This window comes from Cyprinodon tularosa, unplaced genomic scaffold (assembly GCF_016077235.1).
Source record: "Cyprinodon tularosa strain WSP-4 unplaced genomic scaffold, ASM1607723v1 ctg171, whole genome shotgun sequence".
NCBI classification, from domain to species: Eukaryota; Metazoa; Chordata; class Actinopteri; order Cyprinodontiformes; family Cyprinodontidae; genus Cyprinodon; species Cyprinodon tularosa.
The window spans coordinates 380,149-396,803 of NW_024038541.1; the positions used below are offsets into that span (position 1 = coordinate 380,149).

General features: G+C 37.2%; 1 protein-coding gene across 5 annotated transcripts in view; it reads left to right on the top strand.

The window, feature by feature from the left end:
- grid2 (glutamate receptor, ionotropic, delta 2) overlaps window positions 1–16,655 on the top strand; it is a 594,833-nt gene that overhangs the window by 342,888 nt on the left and 235,290 nt on the right. The gene's annotated exons all lie outside the window — the stretch shown is intronic.

Sequence of the window (16,655 nt, forward strand, 5' to 3'; positions counted from 1 at the left end):
TACTTTACATGACTCACCTGTGTATGTCCGTTGTAATTCGCTGGTTAAATTCTATTTGTTTGGACCTAAAGGTGATCCCAAAAAAGGGTCTTTGAAGCTGAAAAAAACATTATGAGCCAACACCATTACATGCACCCAAGCCAACACCACATCTACATTACTCCAGCAGTTAAAAAAACAATATATATATATATATATATATATATATATATATATATATATATATATATATATATATATATAAGTAAAGACTGTAAAGTTCTAGAAAAAAAAAAGAAGCATAATTAAGTTAGAGATAGAAAAGAGGTTAAGATGAGAAAAGAGAGTAGACCACTAAGTAAAATAAATAGGATGAAGATCATGGATGATTGACAAAGAAACAAATGAAAATAATGGAGTGATTCAGTACAAACCACAGAGTTGTTCTAAGTACAGTATGTCCAAAGGCTGTAATAAAATAAATGGTTTTGTCTCTCAAAAGCCTATTATGTACTGTAGATGTATGGCTTAAAACAACAAAGTGGCTTTTAAGAAGATACACAATCTTTTTGGAGCATAGTTTTATTTTCCTTGACGGTACAATCCAAGTCTCTAGAGACATTCATTTGATACAGAAGTTTAAAAAGTCAAAATAGCTTAACCATTTTAACCTTTTATGGAATATTTAATTGCAATATGTTTCTAGTTTATGTTTTAATAGTCCTGATTGCACTGCTTGCAAGGTCATGTCCAGAGTCATTTTCATTATACCCTGTATAATCTTACTGCTGTATAATCTTACTGAATGCATCTTTCACTAAAGACTGCTACAACGCATTTTTCAACAAACATATTTATATGCAGGAAAAAAAAAAATCATCCTCAGTTTTATTGTTTATCATTATTGATTTAAAATATTGCAATAACTCTCACAGGTAGTTCTTCTGCATTAATAAACCATGTATCCATAGTCATCTGAAGGAACTGCTAAACAAGAAAAAAGGGCTTTAAGGAACAAGCTCAGCATCATTCTCTCCTTTCTAGAGTCAAACTGACACTCAAGGCTTCCCTCTCACACCGGAAATGTTTAATCTTGCAACTCTGCCATGTACCTTCCTGATCTGTATGTTCACAGCCAAATCAAAAGATGGTGCCGCCCTACAACCTTCTGCCCTTCCCCTTCCACCTATCTGTCTCTAGAAGTGAAGTTGAAAGGGAACCAGAGAGCCTGACTTGCAATAAAGCATCAGTTCCTGATGGTGTCAGCCCCAAACCCCAGAAGAACTGTGCAGAACATCTCTGTGGGATTCTACAGCAGCTCTTCAACCTTAACCTGACCCAAGGATTGATTCTATTAATGTGGAAGACCTTTTGCCTTGTTTTGATTCCATATAACACTCAGCCAGTAGTCCTCAGTAACTAAAGAGCTGTTGCCCTGATATCCCACATCACAGAGGTTCTAGGGGGACTCTGGTGGTTGACATGAGAAAAGAAACAAGCATCAATCAAGACCCCCTGTAGTTTCCCTGGTGCCATGGAGTTGGAAATGAAGATGCTGGTGTACTGTACGCCTGCTTCAACAAACTCACTGTAATTTAGACAAGGTACACAGCACAGTGGGGATCATGCTCTTTGATTCCTCCATTGCATTTAACACAATTCAACCTAACTTACTTTGTCAGATAACATTCAGATTAAGTATAATTAATGCCTTTAGAAAAACTTAGATGGCTGTGCAGTGTTTGGGTGCATCAGAGAAGGACAAGAAGCCAAATACAGGGAGCTTGTAGCTACTTTGTGGTAGGTGTGGAAAACATCATCTGATCCTGAATGAGAACAAAACAAGGAAGATAATTGTACAGTTTAGAAGAATCAGGAACAAGTTAAATCCCATCACCATCATGGTAGAAGAATTGTAGATGGTGGAGGACTACAAATACGTCGGTGTCGACCTAGACAGCAAACTTGACTGAATTGAATTGATTGGAGACTGGAGAAGCAACTGTGAAGTCATCTACAAGAAGTAACAAGGTAGAATTCAGTTTTTAAGGAAGCTAAGTTCCTTTGCTGTTTTCCAGCTAATTGCTGCATATCTTCTATAAGTCTGTTGTGTAGAGTGAGTGAGAATTTTTTTTTCTGCCATCTGCTGGCCAGATTATGTTTGCGAGCATTAACCTTACAATAGCCACATATGTCTCTGCTAAATTAAACAAAAATAAAAAAAAATCATATTCTGTTTCCCTGTTAAAATGTTGGAAATTGGGAAGAGTCCCTCAATCAGTGTACTGTTCTAATGAATGTGCACAATTCTAAAAATCTGTTGAAAATATTGATAAAGTATTTTTAATATCCTTATTTGTAATATATTTTGAAAAGTAAGTGATGCATCCCTGATGTCTATCTTAAGTAAGAATTTTCCAGATGTTATTATTTAGGGATTTATTTAGTTGTTGAGAATGCTTTTTTAATATTTTATATTTTTATTATAGAAATAAGAAATTTGTATTTGTTTAGAACATTTTCAAATTTAGTGTGTTTGCCAATCAATCAGTGTACATATTTTGAGGGTAAATGTCTGTATGAAAAACAAAAATTACATTTGAAATAAGCTCTCATTGTTCTTTTCATTTCATCAACAGAAACAATAAATGTCAATATGTTTTTCAGTAAAACTGCTTCTAGAACTACATTTTCTGTGGTGATATTATTGCTAATGACAGTCTGCTCTAAATATTACTAATTCTTTCTAAAAAAGCCACATCAACTTATATTTCTCATTTTGAGAAGCAAAATAGTCTTTAGTGTTGTAATGCATGTTGTCACAAAACTTGGCAACACAATGTCTTGACTGATGGAAAGAAGGAAATCGCATGACAGATTTATCAAATCAATCTTTCAAGCAGATTACACTTCAGAGGGACAGTTAACTCAACTTAGCTTTATTCACATGTCCCTGAAGGGTAATTGGTTCTGTAGCAGGTTACATTGGAATACTAATGAAATAGTCATTCAGCAAGAGATTTACAGCTGAGCCAATTATCATTCAGTATTTTTATAGCCCTCTTAGATGATTGTATAACACTGGAATCAAAATCTCTATACACTAAAGTTTATAAAAAATGAAAAAAGAAGGGGTTTAAAATTAGTCTAAATTACCTCCATGACATCAAGCTACTGTTAGCATAAAACTGTAAAACAAGAGTGCAGTGTAAGGTCAGTTCTACTGGAGGAAAACTTTAGCATATGCTTCAACCTCTGGAGGCCATATTTGATGTGTAATTGAGGGCCATAACAGCTGCTGCTCTCCACCATATACAGCTGGTTATTTCTTTCATGGCTCACTCACTCAAACGCCAACCATTACGCTCTGACTCTACTATGACCTCTTTCTATGTCCCCACTGGTTACTACTTCATTACATATTATGAGATTGAACATCATAACTCATTAATACACACTGTGTAAGAAAATTACATACCATGACCTCTTGTGTGGGAAATGCACACGTTAATGATGTGGTTACTTGGATTCTTCCTGATTAGAATTTAAGCATACCCAAAGGCATATGTTCTTAAAGATATAAAATTTTCTATCAACATTTGGAAATAATATGACCAAGGTGATTTTATGTTTTAAAAAAAAAAGTAATACGTAATGTGTAAAAAATCTATTCTAAATAAACATGTACCATATGGTTGAGGATGAATGAGAAAGTACTGTAGAGGTAGGAAAATGCAGGGTATGTGCTTGAGTAGGATTCGCTCTCCGAAGCAGTGGTCTCCAACAGTGGTAGCTGGCCAATAGAGTGCTCTAGGGTGCCGCCCCACTCACCCAATGACACACAGCGCTGATGTCGCAATCGTCTGTTAAAAGTGCTGTTGATTGACAGATATAATATAATTATTTACCAGCAAGGCTTGGCTAACTGCATGCAGCAAGGATAATGCTTTATTCTGCTATCCCTGCCTCCTTTTTTAAATGTCGGGATCTGAACCTAGCATGGATTAAGACTGGTATGACTGATTTACTGCACTTTTCAGAAAACTCTATGGCACATTGAAAAAGCTTGGATTAAGCATCATGTAAACACTGCTATTTGACAATAACTTCTTGTTTGACAGCATTGACCACTTTGTGCTAGTCTATGGGACTTTTGAAGGGCATGATGATTTTCTATCTACAAGGAGAAAAAAGACATTTACTTTTATGATTAGAATATTAAACTGGTTATACATTTGATAGGAATGACATGTACATTTTCAATATAATCCAAAGTGCCTTTCACAGAATTTATGGACATATTATATAGGCTCTGACATAATATGAAAAGTAAAACCCCACAATTAGTTCTTCAAAAGCAGATAGTCAATCAATTAAAATGATAAAAACACGAAGATTTTCCACACCACTTTACCAAGTCCCTTTGTGCACACTCAGCTGTGCACCTTAGACTATAAAGACAGCTGATTCTATTTGTTCCAGCCATTGATCAGTCTGTATCTAAATGTCAAGTTGAATATTGTCATATTTGCTGGAGGTTGTTGTGTTATGTGTGGGTTATATATTGTCTCTGCAGATTTTGCTGTGCTTGTAGCTGTGGTCAGATCAATAAACTGAAAGGCCAATGTGTACTTGGGTCTCACGCTCATGCCAGCACATACAGATCTGCACACCCATTTCAGAATGGGAAAAAAAATAGTATGTTTGTGCTATTACACTTTTCTATATCAGCATGTGCTGTGGGAGGCTTGAAATGATTTAGTAAGATTCTATCTAAAAACAGGAAAAAAACAGCTTTTGTAAAACATCTGTTGAACAAAATGGAAAAATAAAACAAAATCTGCATCAATTTGTACTTGCCACTAAGGTGAATGATCTATAAACCTGATGTGTTGCTGAATTGGCTGGTATTCATGGCTTTTGTTGGCTGTGACAGCTCACAATTGGTGTTTTTTTACTTAGAAAAATTGGAGTTAAAAGCATTAATTAACTGAGGTATGCAATATAACCATATTCTCTAATATTTCTCAAAGTAGATAGAAAAACATAGACGAATAAGCATACATGGTCTGTATTCCTTTGTACCTCCACTCCTATTTTTATTTAACTCTTTCACACAGTAGGAATAAAAACACAACCCACCGCTAATTCATTGGTGTGTGAACACAACTTCATCAAACTAATTAAACATTGCATTTGTAGTAATTTACACTCATTAGCTTGTGGAAAGAATTACACAGACCTTTGAAATCCACGTGTCTCATGGAATGGTCCAGTGCATTCAATTTAATCACACTGAAGTCAATGTTTCCCCAGTTCCAAACTCACTGGACCATTTATCATTCTGGTATAGTGTTGGGGCCTTGGTTAAGTCTGTTGCTTATGTATTGCAATGCTAGAATACATACTATCAAAAGTTACTTAAATTTTATATTTTCAAAAAAATCACTTGTTACATTATTTGTCTTTCAATTATTCATTAATAGTGGTGGGCATAGATTTTTTATTTTTATATCTAGGTTAATATCACTGTAATCATGGAATTAATCTATATTAATCTAGATTAATATGACTCATTCGAATTCTGCCAAAGGCATTCAAGATATGTGTAAATAAAAAGTTTACTTTTTTATGTTTGCAAAATCACAGTTTTCTTAAGATTTTGACGTTGTTTTGAAGTTATAAATATTGTTTTTGCTCAATAATTACTGTGTTTTCATTCCAAAAAATAATGTCCCACTTACTATTATAGATGTCCCCCTTTAACAATATAGTGTCTCCAAAAATCCAACTTTGGGGCAAAAACGTTTGAGGCCCTACGGAGTGCTGGACATGTGTTCTCCTCATAATAGTTTGCCTCGCAGGTAGTTTGCAAGATGGGTCACCTGTGGCCGCCTGGAGAACAAGCTTCATCATACTCAACCACGCTGATGGGCCGGCAGCTGCTGGCAATCCACTAAGCGAGGAGATTAGTTAGCTTGGCTGATAGAGCCGTGCTGACAGGCTTGACTCGGTTGCACTCAAACATTGTAGTTTAAAGAAGAGGACTCTTCCCCTGTGCTACATCAGTGCTTGGCCCAGCATCTTCCACATTGGCTAAGGGATGCTTTGCATTTAGGTGGTGCTTGATAATTGAAGAACTCCTGCATTAAACTAAAAACAAAAAAAAAGCTTTAATCTTTTTGTTTTTTCCATTGGGAAGCTTCTTAAAAGTAAATATTCCCTGAAGAAAGCCATCCATGTCAGCACGTCGCGTTCAATGTGATAATTCCACATTAAGCCTACATTGGTCTGAAGACTGAATCGTTTTCACCCCCAGATATATATCCGTGCTAAAATATCATGGGGGGAAGTCATCATTGCTTACTGAGTATAGACTCAGCTCCAAACCAATTTTGAGAATAGAATAACAGTGATTTTTTATTTTTATTTTTTTTCAATCTCCAGATAAGAGACAGGCTTTAATGCAGCACATTAACGCCGATAATGTCCCACCACTAATTAATAAACTATGACCTAGAGATGCCTGATTTATAAATACAAATTAAGGATAATGAGGATATAGGACGTGACATGCAGTGTTTGTTTATGGTTTTTGTGGTTGGGTCAGAGACACAATTTTTCATTTTAACCAATTTGTCATTTTGATGGAATTTAATTTTAACTGACTTTGATTGTCTCAATGACTGCATGTGCCACAAGACTTGTGTAAAACTTGAAAGATCAAATTAAGTTCACAGCTTCTATGAAATATTTAGTAATTTATTTTTCTAAGTTATTTATATAATGATTTGTGTTGTCCAGTACCATGCATGACTCCAATTGGTGTTTGTTTATCCATTGATCATAAGACAGCAAACAAAAAACTACAAAAGTAGGCGGAGGAGGAAGATAACCAGAATTATTTAACTCCTTCCCTCACCAAATCGATCGAAGGAGCAACCACAGTAGAAATGCTTTTACAAAAACTGTGGTAGTACCCTTCAAGTGCCAGAAAATGATGGAGTTCCTTTTTTTTTTTTTTTTTTTGCGGGTAAGGGGTACTGCACAACTGCAGTCACTTTGGCTTCCACTGGTCTCAATCCCTCTTCTCCCACCACCTTTCCTAGATAGGTAACAATGGCCTTAGTGAATTCACATGGCCAAATTTATTGTCGGTTGTGCTTTAGTCGGTCAAGCAATTTTACTAATATAAACTAGCTGTTCTTCCCACATATTGCTAAAAACCCCAACATCATCTAGATATACATCACAATCATGTTCATAAGGTGCTGAAATGTTGCCGGTGCATTTCGTAATCCAAAACTCAGAGTAAAAGAACAAACCAAATGGAGTTATAGAAGCAGAAACCTACCTAGCCCTGTCAAACAATGGAACTTGTCAATAACCCTAACATAGTATGCTGCACATACTGTAGACTAGTCTCACTCAACCTTTGCTGTGGCATGGAGCCGTTTAATGCCAGTTTTTTCACAGACCTGTCTGCAGTTGTAGTGCTCTCTGGTCGCTATCCTAATGTTAATCATTCCTTTAAGATAATCTTGCAAGTTAGGGATACTTACATAGGTACATCCATCCTCTGCACCGCCACCTATAATGTCCCTTTACTGTCCCCATTTTGGCTAAAGTAAAGTTTTTATAACTATTCAACAAAATCAAGTTCTGTCATTATTTTTTTTGTTCTAGTTTAATTGCATAAAGATTGTTTATACTTTGCTTTTGAAACATTAATGAGACAGCTGCCTTACTTGCAGTAGCTGAGACACAGGCATTTGCTTGGTTAGGGAGACGTGGGTGGGTGTTCAGCATGCTATGGTATCTCACACAGAGAGGACAGACGTGAGATGATGGCAGATCTCAAGCGCTTCTGAACAGGAAGGCTGAATGTTGCTTATTACGTTCATATATTAAGTGCCTAGTCAATGTAAGGATCTTCTCATGATCTTATAAAGCTTCTTACACAGTCTTACAAGGGTCATTACAAGACTTGATAGATGCCTTACATAACGGTAATCAATAAAAAGTAATCACAAACCCAAACTGTTTAGCTATTATGCTTTCACTAACGTTTTAAGACCTGTGCCTTCTGTTTAACTTCTGCTGAGAAACTTGAGATGTCTCCAAAGTTCAGGAAAGCTTAGCCCATGGCTACATGCCTTATGTACTTGGACATCGGCCACGTGTATGGTTGCAATGTTTAATTGTACTGTCCCTGTCAAATAAACAAATAAATAAAATAAAAAATTAGCATTGTTCCTAAGGTGTGTCAACAGTATTTACAGAATGAGCATGTATAGTCTTGTTTTGGGTGATTTAATGGTAAACCTTTTTTTTATATATATATATATATATATATATATATATATATATATATATATATATATATATATATATATATATATATATATATATCTGAGAGCTAGATTGTTGTCTTTCATGAAGTTCTCAAGATCTGTCAGTCCTTAAAAAAAAAAAAAACACTTAATTAAATAGAAAAATGCAAAACATTTCACAATTAGGTTGGAGGTTTTTGTGAGGACCCAAATGGAGGGGGAGGCTGAGGTGAGTTCTTGCAGATTTAATGGGATAACTCAGGTAGCAAAAACAGGAATCCGAAAATACAAATTAAAAATGTTAAACGAAACTGGTATCCAGAAATCCAACATAAAAATTAAACACAAACCAGAACCATGGAGACATTAAGGGAAAACAATCACAAGGAGCCAGGGAAAGACGAGGAACCAGCACTGAGGGACTGCACAGGGAGTGTAACGAGCTGATAAGGAGCAGGTGTGGGTAGAGCTGACAAGGAAGCCAAGGGAAAAGAAAACACAAGGGGGCAACAGAGGGCAAGCAAAGAAAAACCTACTTAAATAAATCCAGAGCACACCAAGAAAGCTAGAAAACAAAGGAAACATGGATAAACGTGAAACTGAAAACGTAGAGAAAACCAACAGAACCAAGATCGATACACAACATACATGTCTCAGTGCTGAAGTACTCAAGAATGGTTTCAAGGCCACCTTGAGGTGCAGCTTTCATTTAATAGATGAGTCTATTTTCCTACCCTCACCTATGGACATAAAATCTGGGTCATGACTGAAAGAATGAGATCCTCATACAAGGGGACAAAATGAACTTCCTTCCCAGGGTTGCTGGATACTCCCTTATAGATAGGGTGAGGAGCTCTGCCCCTTCTTCTTCTGCGAGGGCAGAGGAAGAGACAGTTGTCTTCCACATTAAGATGAACCAGCTGAGTTGGCTTGGAGATCTGTTTCAGCTGCCCACTCAATGCTTTGCTGGAAGGGTGTTCCAGGGACATCCCACTGGGATAAAGCCCAGGGGGGGCCTAGGACAGGCTGAAGAGACTATGTCTCTAGGCTGGCCAGGGAGAGGGAAATCTTTCCTGATACCGCTGCCCCTGCGACCTGGTCTAAGATAAGCAGAAGACAACAAGTTCAGGTCCAAGTAAATTAGCAATTATTTTTCATTACATATTTCTATTTCATGGTCATGTGCTCAAGATTTAATGGATTTATTTTATTTCTGTCTTAGAAATGAATGTCAATCTTGCTAGAAGAAAATCTGTCAATTTTTTTAGTTTTGTAAGGTGATTTGCAGCTTCCTTTCATTTTGTGATTTAATTGAGGAAGCAAGTCTTTAAGTGAAAACTTTAAGTTAATACTTTAGTAAGTATTGAATGGGGATTTTTTTGCTTCGTGTATGTGAATCTTTCAGATTAAAAGGATATTGATAATCTTTCACATCTGATTTTACATGGATGGATGCACGGACGGACAGTAAGACTCTTTATCTATAAAAAATATAAATAATAAATGTGAATATGCTTATATTATAATTATAGATTTATATTTATTCACTGGCTATCTTTATGCCCTGGCCGTGCCCACATTCCTCCCAATTCTTAGATGTATTTTAGGCTTTTAACTTCTTTTATTCAGGTGGAATGACAGATTTTTGGCAATAACAGTAATTACACACCCCCAAGATGAGATACAGACACTGAGTGCCTGCATCCTCACATTCAGACATAGAAACATTAATTACAATGATCAGAAAGCCGTTTTTGTTAAAGCGGGGGCATGCACAGTATTTTATGTTGTGAATGTGGGAATAAAAAAATATGTACAAAAATCCCAACAGCAGCAGTTATTTTGGTGGACTACTCTTGAGCAAACTGTTCCAGTTGTCCCAGATTTAAATGTTGCCTTTTTCAGACTGCAGGGTAGTAGTATTATGCTACATTTTGGGGACTTATAAGTACTTTTGATGAGCATTGACTGGTCCCCATACGAAGGACTTCTCTTTTTGGGTTGAGGGTTGTTTAGGAATAATGTGTGAATTAAGTTTAGGTTGGGGTCACGTATTTGTTGCTAATGGTTAGTGTTAGGGTAAGGGTTTGCGTTTGGCCATTGAAATGAATGGAAAGTGAATGGAAGTCAATGGAAAGTGCCCCACAAGGATAGCATGACATAACGTGTAGGTGTGTATGTGTGTGTGTGTTAAATTTAGTGTTGATTTTTTTCATTTTTTATTTATTTTTTTTTTATCTTAAATATGTTTGTACAATAGACAGATTAACCCAAATATAGTGTTTAGGTGCCGGTTTAGGATTCAGCCATGGAGTGCATCACATTAAGACGGTTTGTTGAATCTGACATGTCACATACACTATATTGCCAAAAGTATTTGCTCACCCATCCAAATTATTGGAATCAGGTGTTCCAATCACTTCCATGGCCACAGGTGTATAAATTCAAGCACCTAGGCATGCAGACTGTTTTTACAAACATTTGTGAAAGAATGGGTCGCTCTCAGGAGCTCAGTGAATTCCAGCGTGGAACTGTGATAGGATGCCACCTGTGCAACAAATCCAGTCGTGAAATTTCCTCGCTCCTAAATATTCCACAGTCAACTGTCAGCTGTATTATAAGAAAATGGAAGTGTTTGGGAACGACAGCAACTCAGCCACGAAGAGGTAGGCCACGTAAACTGACGGAGCGGGGTCAGCGGATGCTGACGCGCATAGTGCGAAGAGGTCGCCAACTTTCTGCAGAGTCAATCACTACAGACCTCCAAACTTCATGTGGCCTTCAGATTAGCTCAAGAACAGTGCGCAGAGAGCTTCATGGAATGGGTTTCCATGGTCGAGCAGCTGCATCCAAGCCATACATCACCAAGTGCAATGCAAAGCGTCGGATGCGGTGGTGTAAAGCACGCCGCCACTGGACTCTAGAGCAGTGGAGACGCGTTCTCTGGAGTGACGAATCGCGCTTCTCCATCTGGCAATCTGATGGACGGGTCTGGGTTTGGCGGTTGCCAGGAGAACGGTACTTGTCTGACTGCATTGTGCCAAGTGTAAAGTTTGGTGGAGGGGGGATTATGGTGTGAGGTTGTTTTTCAGGAGCTGGGCTTGGCCCCTTAGTTCCAGTGAAAGGAACTCTGAATGCTTCAGCATACCAAGACATTTTGGACAATTCCATGCTCCCAACTTTGTGGGAACAGTTTGGAGCTGGCCCCTTCCTCTTCCAACATGACTGTGCACCAGTGCACAAAGCAAGGTCCATAAAGACATGGATGACAGAGTCTGGTGTGGATGAACTTGACTGGCCTGCACAGAGTCCTGACCTCAACCCGATAGAACACCTTTGGGATGAATTAGAGCGGAGACTGAGAGCCAGGCCTTCTCGTCCAACATCAGTGTGCGACCTCACAAATGCGCTTCTGGAAGAATGGTCAAAAATTCCCATAAACACACTCCTAAACCTTGTGGACAGCCTTCCCAGAAGAGTTGAAGCTGTTCTAGCTGCAAAGGGTGGACCGACGTCATATTGAACCCTATGGATTAGGAACGGGATGTCACTTAAGCTCATATGTGAGTCAAGGCAGGTGAGCAAATACTTTTGGCAATATAGTGTATGTAAAAGCCCATGGTAGGAGAAAAAGTGAGATAAATTGACGACAAGAATTCGAAAATGTTGCATGAAGCCTAATGACTCCTGCTTAATTTTATCCCAAAGTGTTCTTAACCCTTGTTAAAATTGCTTGAAAAGGCTTATTTTTTTTATTTTAGTTTAACTATGAAATTTCCATGTTTATTCTCACAAATGAAAAGATATTTCTAGCATCAGAAATTTCAAATTTTCTAAATGAGTATGTAAATTTTCAGATTTTTACTTTTCAAGATCAGAGATTTCTTTTTATGTATCTTAAAATTTCTAGGTCTATTGGAAAAAAAGGTACTCTTCCCTTTTTTCATCTATAATGGCCTTACTGTTCAACTTTAGCTTTGCTTTGTGTCAATGCTGTGGTAGATTTAGCACCAGAAGTTCTATAATGCTGTGGGATGTAAGCAGAGATTTATGAAGCTTGGTAAAGCTGACAAACAATATCTTACTGCGTAAAGCTTGAACCATTTATTTAATTTATGAAGACTGATCCATTTTTATATCAGACTACTTTGATAGCAGTGGGGCAGTATAAATATTCAGTCACTTTGGTGAGATCATTGGTTGTATTACTTTAGACAAAGGCACCTAGTGGTCAAATTAATACAGTAGCTCTAAATTCACAGCGATTGGGCACTTCAGAACATTATAAACTAAAAATATTTTATTCCAAGCATGCTTCATGCAGGGTGCTGTTATAAATTCAAAATCCCCACCTGCTGTTTTAGATTGCTTTCTGCTGTAGCACAACAAGCTGTTCAAGTGACCTTGGGCAGGTTTCTGATTCTGAACCCTCTTAATTAACACAATATGTTTGGAGTTGGGATCTAATATACAGGACCAAAACAACAAAGATAGAGTATCAGATCATCATAATGAAGTTTGGACCTTGTTTCCAGGGGTATCAGCTTTTATAAAGGGACCATAGCTGCCAGGTCAGATGCTGTATTACACACAATGTTGCTGATCATATTGAAAATAGTTGGATATAGTGTGAGCCTGAAGTGCAACTTACTACACATTATTTCACTATCCTTCCACATTGTTGACACTTTTTCACCTATGTGACATTACACAGTGCCGAAACTTCCACTTATCACACTGAATCACAGCATTGCAAATTGTCAATGTGAAACTATTAAATTAAGTATAAAGCACAAGAATTGACAAGTCTAATAGTGTAGCATTTGGTGAAACACTTTTGTTTTGACTGTACAAATTATGACAAGCTAACTATAGTGGTTTGGAAGAAGACCTCATTTTCTTTGATGAATTACTCCAAAGGTGACAGGTGGAGGGAGGTCAAGTTATTATCAGAATGGTGTTTGGTTGCGTCATGGCCGTCACTCAATAAAACACCTGTGAGGCTGGTGTGTTCAGTGCTGTTACATTGCAAAGCTGCCATAATAATCCGGCTACTTTTAGACTTCAAAAACTGAGACTTGACATGTCCTATACAACAAAGTTGATTTTATTCAGTCTCCTGAATTTAGAGAACAAACCAGAATGAAAAAATAAATAAATAAATAAATAAATAAAACCCCTGCAGAGCTAGTCTGGGATGTCAGAAGAATTTCTTCTCAGCCCTAAAAGTAAGAGTGTGTTGCCCACATGATTCCTGCATACCTGCTATATTGGTATGAGTTGTTAACATTGCTTTGGTAAGCTTAGCACCAGAATTTCGGAAAAGCTATATATCCATACGAGGGAATGCATGCTTGAATCATAAACAGAGGGTGTATTGAATAGACATGACATCTGAGGAGTCATGTAAAAAATAAAAAAATAAATCTCCTTCTGCACTAATAATCATAAATAATCTCTCTGGATGGCTGCCAGTGGTTTTGTCATAATAGGAAATGTGGAATATTTTCCTCCTATCATTGGTTCTGTAACAAGAAACTGATATGTAGATATTAATGATGTATCACACAGCTGAAAGCATTAGGTATTATACTTTGATATAAATGGTAAACTTTTGGATCTAAGGGGGCAGTTTAACAAAAAAAATTGTAATAGATTTAGCTATAGTTGCATTATTTTTTTTTTAGAAATTCAAACCATCAGGAGGTCATAGATGCACCTGAGTTTCATTAAAGCAAGCAACACTATAAAAAAAAAAATGTGAAATATGCCCCTGGTTACCAGTGTTTTTCTCACAAAATGTCTTCTATCTAATTCATACAGCACTTCAACATGTGGTGCATTTAGATAAGACATTTTTTGTTATCTCAGTACTAAGGAAAGCCTTTTTAGCTGACAGTTGCCTATTTTAATCTGCTAAAAACAAGTCTTCAAATTATTGAATACAAAAGGGTGTTCACTGGATATTTCTGCACCATTCCTTGAAACCAGAAACAAGAAGGGGGAGGGTTTGCATTAAATATGTAGTTTCTGCAGAAGTTTACCCTGTTGGACACTAAGGTATAGTCAGTGTTACAGTACTTAAACCTCAATTCTCTAACATTGAGGCATATGCTTTGATATTTGCAGTCATTCTTACCATCTCTATTCTTAAATTTATTAAGTGTTTGATAAAGAAACTGCAAGAAACTATATTTTTGACAAAATTCAAACTGAGCATTATCTAATGGACCATTAGATAATGGATCACTGTATTTAAAACGTTTAGGATTTAAAGTGTTTTGGCCACTATAATGGTGTAATCAGAACGGACACGTTGGCCGCGGCATATGCCGGGCATTCACATAGAATTCCTAAACAAACCATGTGTTACAGCGGCCAGTGATGAATTCCAAGCAGCAAGGGTAATCCCTGCTTCACCCTAACCTCATGGTACTAGATAGAACTGAGGTGTTGTCAAACACCAGCACTGCATGGAGAGAGCGGAGCGATGATCACGGAAGTTCAAACGAGATGAACTTTTCTGTGAAATTGTGACATAGCAACCAACCAGGGATTGCGTGAAGCTTTTTTTTTTTTTTTTTTACTTAAAATGGAATACATAGATAAATACTGTTAACAAAGGTAAACATAGGGAATGCTCTCAAGAGGTTTTTACTGTAGGCAGCTTACAAAAAAAGCAGTTTTAATGTAGCCCGAGAAGCACCTCTTGTCGTCCTCCCTTACCGCCAGCACAGGCCGTCTGTCACTGCCCACTGCCCAGCATCTTTGCTTTCTGCTGGTGTATATTTTACAAAGAACTACCACAGAATCCAACAGTTATCCAGAAGCACCTCTGGAGGAACTAGAGTGGAATTTGCTTTCCAGAGGTTTTGGAGATTTTCCAAAAATAGATGCCCCCCAACCTCTAAATAAGGTAAACATGCCCGTTGTTATATTCAGTACCAGCAACGGAATTACATGTGATGTTATGCAAAAACTTGATCAAAGTAAATGAGTACAGCACTAACATCTGCTGGAATGGTGACATCATAGGGGTAATTAAAAATGATTCTATCTTAAAAAAAAATTAATTAATTCGGAGCTTAATGGGGGATAGTTGACCTCTGGGTCACGTAAAACAATATATTTCATATCTCAGAAACAACAGTAGCACACATGATCATTTTTCATTATTATTTTCATGTATTCATTTTTACAAATTACCATATTAAATGCAGTGAATTCCCCTTGGTGCTGGCGGAAATCACTGCAGATACCGCGCTCGGCCTGAAAGCACCATTGTGAAATAAATTGACCAATAAAAGTCAACTTTCTCAGTGTTGTCTTTAAAAACTGCTTTGCTTCATTTGACGTCACGTGGGTGTGCCAAATAGTCTGAGATACTTCAGTTCTGTGTGGACAGTAGATAGTTATCAGGTAGAACGGACGTGTAATAGAGTTTGGTAGAAGTGAAACTTGTTCCATCAAAGGGACTGAGATACCACCTGTGTTCTGGTCCCAATCAAAAATCTTATTGGAGCAAAAGGCTCTGTAGACAGCAGATCACCCACCCACTTGATAGTAGATGGCTGATTGAGAACTGTGATTCTTATCGATATGAATGCTGAGGAAACATTAAATAAAAAGAAGAGAACCGTATCTATTCTGTTTGGCGGTGCGCAAAAAGCAGGGAAGATTGCCACATTGGCAACTGGTGTTTCTCAATGCTTACCTCCCGAGATTATAGGTCATGATCTGTATTCAAATTCTAAAAAAGATCAACTCTCAAAATTTCTCAGATTGACATCTGTGGTTCAGAAAAACAGTGTAATTGCCTCTATTAACTGCACTGACTGCTCTTACACCACAACTCAATCTGTCTCCTTTGGCCATTAATTCTTCCCCTGATCTTTCTTTGCTCTCTTGAGCAACGGGCTCATAGTTATAGGGTCGTGGTTCACCACATGTTTAGTGGTACGCATTTAAAGTTTCTTTGTCCTTGTTGCATTAGTATCTATTTTTTACCACTGTAAAGCTAAGCCGAGTCACCCATGTTATTTCACTTCCAGTACCTGGTCAGATACAGAAGAAAAATGTTCTTATAAAAACATCCCAAAAAGCCTAAATAGTTCATTTATGAGTATGTTTTAATTGAAAAAATGATTCCCTTATATATTTCTTGTAAACAGTGATAAAGGGGAGGCTCTAACCTACAATCAGCTCTTTAACACAAGGCAGGTTTATTTGCATAGAACATTTGAGAAAAAAACTTTGCCTAATGTTGTTACATGTATTTGTCTATCTGAAAAAAACAAACAAACAAAAACATTGCCTGGGTCAAACAAAATTTGTTGAGACTGC